This window comes from Protobothrops mucrosquamatus, unplaced genomic scaffold, assembly GCF_001527695.2.
Source record: "Protobothrops mucrosquamatus isolate PMUCROS unplaced genomic scaffold, P.Mucros_1.0 scaffold250, whole genome shotgun sequence".
NCBI lineage: Eukaryota > Metazoa > Chordata > Lepidosauria > Squamata > Viperidae > Protobothrops > Protobothrops mucrosquamatus.
In genome coordinates, this window is record NW_015386598.1 from 912,367 (window position 1) to 918,089 (window position 5,723).

The following is a 5,723-nucleotide window of genomic DNA, read 5'->3' on the forward strand; positions in this document are numbered from 1 at the left end:
CATAAAGTAAATCCGGACTGGCTCTCTGGGCCAGGGGAGCCCTCTTTTATGGGATTCCCCTGGCTTGTAATCACACAATTCCATTGGCTGGCAAGACCCTGTTGCTAGTTAGCCAACCAGCAACGGGCATGAAACTGTATGCAGATGGAGAAGGGCAATCACCCTTAATGGGCGATCAATGGTGAAGGGCAATCACCCTAAATGGGCGATCAATGGTGAAGGGCAATCACCCTTAATGGGTGATCAGGATATGCATAGGGGATTAAGGGGGGGGAATACAAAGAACACAACAATTTCAGAAGCTGCTAAGTTTTGACTTCTGAATTTTATTATATCAAAAACTAAAATCTCTTCCATTATATTCTAAGGAACCTTGAAGGTGATTCTTCATAATGTTCTCCACATGCCTATCTTATGCATAATACAGTAAACATATTCCTGATTCCATAATAATACAGATAAAAATGATAAAATGTAGCCTTATTGATGTTAACTTTACTTATATAATATCTAGAACTGTTCAGAGTTGCCTCTAGACAAGATGGACAGAATGTAAATAAAATAAATAAATAAATAAATAAATAAGCATTATTTGTTATGCCATGTAATAACCAGTATGCTAGAAAATTTGAACTGCATACCAATAGCCCTTTTGTTCTTGAAGAGGTATTAAAGCCTATCTACAAATGAAAGAGAGGTTTCGGGAACTCTCTGGTTAGCATAAGCAAAGCTTTTATTCAGTGCATATTGTGTGTTCTGTGTTGAGGAAAAGGGGGAAATGTGTATTTGTGACAATTGCAGGAGAATTATCATGTTTTTGAAAAAGAGAAATTAAACTATGCAAATGGGTGAAACAGATTTAAAATGGTAATTTTTATAACATTCAGTGCAAATTAATCAATTCATTTGGTAGTATCTTTAACAAAAGCAAATATTTAGAATAGAATAGAGCTGGAAGGGACCTTGGAGGTTTTCAGCTCCCTGCTCAAGCAGGAAAACCTATACCATCTCAGACAGGTAATTGTTCTTAAAAATCTTCGGTGATGGAGCACCCACGATTTCTGGGGGTAAGCTGTTCCACTGGTTGATTGTCCTCACTGTCAGGAAGTTTCTCCTTAATTCCAGGTTGCTTCTCTCTTTGATCAGTTTCCAATCATTGTTTCTCACCCTTCCCTCTGATGCTTTGGTGAACAACCTGGCCCCCTCTGCCTTGTGGCAGCCCCTCAGATACTGGAACACTGCTATCATGTCTCCCCTATTTCTTCTTTTCTTTAGACTAGCCAAACCCAAGTTCCACAGTCGTTCTTTATATGTTTTAGCCTCCAGGCCTTATCATTTTAGTTGCTCTTCTCTGAATTTTTTCCAAACTCTCAACATCTTTTTTGTGATATGGTTTATACAACCCAGTATTGTATTAGCTTTTTTGGTTGCTGCTGCACACTGCTGGCTCATAGTCAAGTGATCATCCACTAGGACTCCAAGGTTCCTCTCACAGTTACTGTTTTTAAGCTAGGTCTCACCCAATTTGTATTTGTGCCTTTGGTTTTTCCTGCCTAAGTGTAAGACTTTGCTTTTCTCCACATTGAAACTCATTGTGTTGGATAGGGCCCATTGTTCAAGTTTGTCAAGATCTTTTTGGATCTTGAGTTTGTCTTCTGGGATGTTGGATACTCCTGACAGTTTGGTGTCATCTGCAAATTTGATGAGTTCCTCTTCAATTCCCTCATCTATGTCATTTATGAAGATATTGAAGAGTACTGGGCCTAAGACGGAACCTTGTGGTACCCCACTGCTAACTTCTCTCCATATGGATGTAGTGCCATTGATGACTACTCGTTGAGTACGGTTTGTCAGCCAGCTACAGATCCATCTGCGTCCACTGCATTTCACTGGTCTACTAGTTTAGTCACTTTGTTGAAGAATGACATAAGATTGGCATGATCTGTTTTTAACAAACCCATGCTGGCTACTAGTTATGACTTTGTTTGCTTCTAGTTGTTCGCATATCTGTTTTTGGGTTATCTTTTCTAGGATCTTCCCAGGTATTGATGTTAAACTGATTGGTGTGTAGTTTCCTGGGTCCATTTGTTTTCCTTTCTTGAAGATGGGGACCACATCAGCCCTTTTCCAATCCTCAGGTATTTCCCCGGTGCTCCAGGATTTATGAAAGATGTGGTGCAATGGCTCTGAGATAATATCTGCCAGCTCCTTCAGAACTCTGGGATGTAATCTGTCGGGTCCCAGTGATTTATACTCATCAGGGTTGGATAGGAGTTCTCTTACCATTTTCTTGCTTATTTTAATTTTTGTTTCTAGTTTGTCTTTTACAGTGTTTTTTTGGTACGTTGGGCTATAGTTTCTTTTTGTGTGAAGACTGATGCAAAGTATGAGGGTTAAGCAGCTCTGCTTTCTCCCTGTTGCCTGTAATTTCCTTGTCATGTTCTCTCTTTAGTGGGCCTACAATTTCCTTGACTTTTTTCTTGTTGTTAATATGTTGGAAGAAACTTTTTTTATTGTCCTTGATTTCTGTTGCGAGTCTTTGTTTTAATGTTTAATATTTGTTTAATTTAATGGAGTCATTGTTTAATTTAATGCAGTATGCCTAACAAATCAATATATACTCTATCTGGACACTAACAGCATTTTATTCAAAACTCCTAAGCTAACTATATTGTATTTAATAGAGCTTCCTTTTTACTTAATCTTTCTTATCTTGATGCTACAACTAAATGTCCTTTAACAGATCAGAATAAGTGGCATACAGACAGTCCTCAGCTTACAATCATAATTGAGCCCAGAATTAAATCATGCTAATCATTAAGCAGGTCAGTAGGTGATCTACCTAATTTTACAACCTTTTCTTTCAGTGGTCATTAAGCCAACACCATAGTTGTTAAACAATCGGTAGTTTTTGCTGAAAACCAGCAGTAAACAGCAGTATCCAAGAAAAAAAAAACAGTCGTAAATCATGGTCATGTGATCATAGGACACTGCAAACAGCTGTAAATATAAGCCAGTTGCCAAGGACCCAAAATGCAATCATGTGACCAGGGAATGCCCCAGATTTTGAATCCTGGTTATAAGTGTCTTCTGTTAGATCCATTGTAACTCTTAACTATGGCTAAGTGATTGGTCATAAGTCAAGAATTACCTGTATATATTTTCTAAGTCAAAATGTTTTCTAAATAAAAATGAATATGTTGAGTCTAGATTCCTAGAACTGTCCAGCCAGTATAGCTTTTGACTGTAAAGTGAGGAAAATGGTGCGTTCTAGTAACTTCTAGATGATTATTAATTAGAAGTCTAAGCCTTATTGGCTGTAGATTATGGAAGCTAAAATCTGATACCTACAGTAGAAAGCATAATCTGGAATAATGATGATCCATTTAGGAATAAAGATGTGGAATCAATTAAAAAAAACCCTAATATTTGAGTCTAAAGAAGTAAAAAACAAATACAGCCAAAGACAGGGTGACTAGATGCTATTGTTGACCTCAAAAGCATGATATTGTAAAAACTCAAAGACAATCTTGGTAAACTGATGCCCATTAGGTCATGAAGTGCTGGAAGCAAATTAACAACTGACTACCAACATTTAACAGATTAATCAATAGAGGGGAAACCTACATAAGATGGTTTCACATATGTTGAATGATTTTTAAGTGATTAGAGTTATAAAACAGAAGATAAAAGGATATTGGAGAAAATATAAATCTAACATTATTTTTGTTCATAAACTGTAGGAAACTGTCATATTTCACTGTCAAGGATTTGTTATTGTTATGTTCTATCTAATCATAGCCAACTCCTGGTGACTCTATGAATACAAGGTCTACAGGCTGTCCTGTCTCTCACTGCATCTGTCAGAAATTTAACATTTTTTAAAAAAATTGAGCTCCTCTCATAAGTATTCTTGGCACATCTAGAAGAGAAGATTGCCATTGCTTCTTTCCCCACCGTTCCATAGTCAGAATTCTATAACTTCATATGTGGGTGCTTGATCATAAGCTCAGGCAGTGTTACATCTTGGGCTTATACCAATACTAACTGTAGTATTAGATAGTACCTTCTTTGGATTTCTGGTGACATTTTGTCAAATGTGTTCTTCCCCACACCAATCTCCTGAATGGAGATTTAAGTCACTCTGCACCAGAAGATGAGGTGATTCCAATACCACTCCAGAAATTAGGTCCAAGAACTCGGGGGTGGGGACATGCTGAGCAGCAGGGAGGTCAGTATATCAGCAGGACCCCTAATTTGTCTCAATGGTGCAACATAGCAAGTGGGCACTCATAGTCTGTCACTTCAGGAACAAAACCCTGGCTATAGGTAAAATGACTTTGTAGACTAGGGTGAATCCATCCCACCTTCAGTCCTGGGATAGGGGTTGATAGACTTGAAATCCTGATAGTCAAGTGTGGATAAGGACCAGCAAGTTTTTGATAATACTGTACTTCTTGTGTTCAGCTATTCATATTTGCCTGATCTCATGGATATGCCTGGTCTTATTACAGACAGACCTGATATTACTATCACCAGCCTGAGCCAGGATCATCAACAAACCAGATACTGGGCCAGAAGCAGAAAACATCAAAGGACTGTTGACTTCTCTTCCCCTACAATGGCTGGCCCAGCACTCCTGCCCACTGCACCATATTTTCTTCAGCTCATCAAATCAGGATCATGTTGCTCTCTCACTACTTCTATCTGCTCCCAAACTCTAGAGAGCCTATTCATTACACTTACAGTTCATTACACTCCCAAGAAAATAAACATATACGTATACTTATTTGCTGATGCCAACAATCTGGCAATGCCGCTCATGCTGACCACCCCATTGACTTTTTCTCTCAGCCTCTATGCAATTAGTCCCATCTAAAAACCTCCAGAGAGTTTCCCAGTTTCATAGCACTGTTTCTCTCCCACTGTTGCTCCAGATAGAGAATCCCCTCTCTACACCTGCCCTCCCACTTAAGTGTTGCTATCTGTCTGCTCTCAACCTACAATTTGGTGAGCCTCCTAATTCTAATTAAAACACAGAACTTTATCAATTTTACCTTTGGAACCATTAGCAGAATGGGATATCCCAGACCTTAGATAGCAGGACTGTTGGATTCTGTCTTACCATTCTTGTCCCCATGGCCAAAGAGTACATTCCACTTTAAACTTAACCAAAACCTCACATGAGATGTGCCAAACAGCAGGTTGTCCAATAGATCCCTTCTATAAATAGAAATATTTCTTATATATAAGAATCTGAATCCAACCAAGGCTTCACACATCAAGAACACCTCACTCAATCTTCTAGAGCAGGGGTGTCAAACTGCTGGCCCACGGGCCAGTTGCATCTTATGGAGGCCCACCCCAGCTTCGGCAATGCAAAAAAAGTCACGATACATCGCGACACATCACATGACGCAACGAGTTTGACACCCATGTTCTAGAGACATGGGAGATTGAATGAGGAGAAGTAATCAGCATTATAAATTACTGCCCTCTTATCTATCCTATATAGTGCAGTAATTGTTAAGTCCGGAGAATAATGGCGCTTGAGACGATGCATTTCTAACAAGTCTTTATTCTCTGCTTCCAATCTACGAACAACCCGAGCAGAGGCACGCAGGCCTCTATTTATACCTTCTGATCCCCGGGCAAATCCAACCAATCACAAGGCGGTCTTTTCCCGCCTTGCGCATGCGCGCAAGGCCGGCGCCACTCAGTCT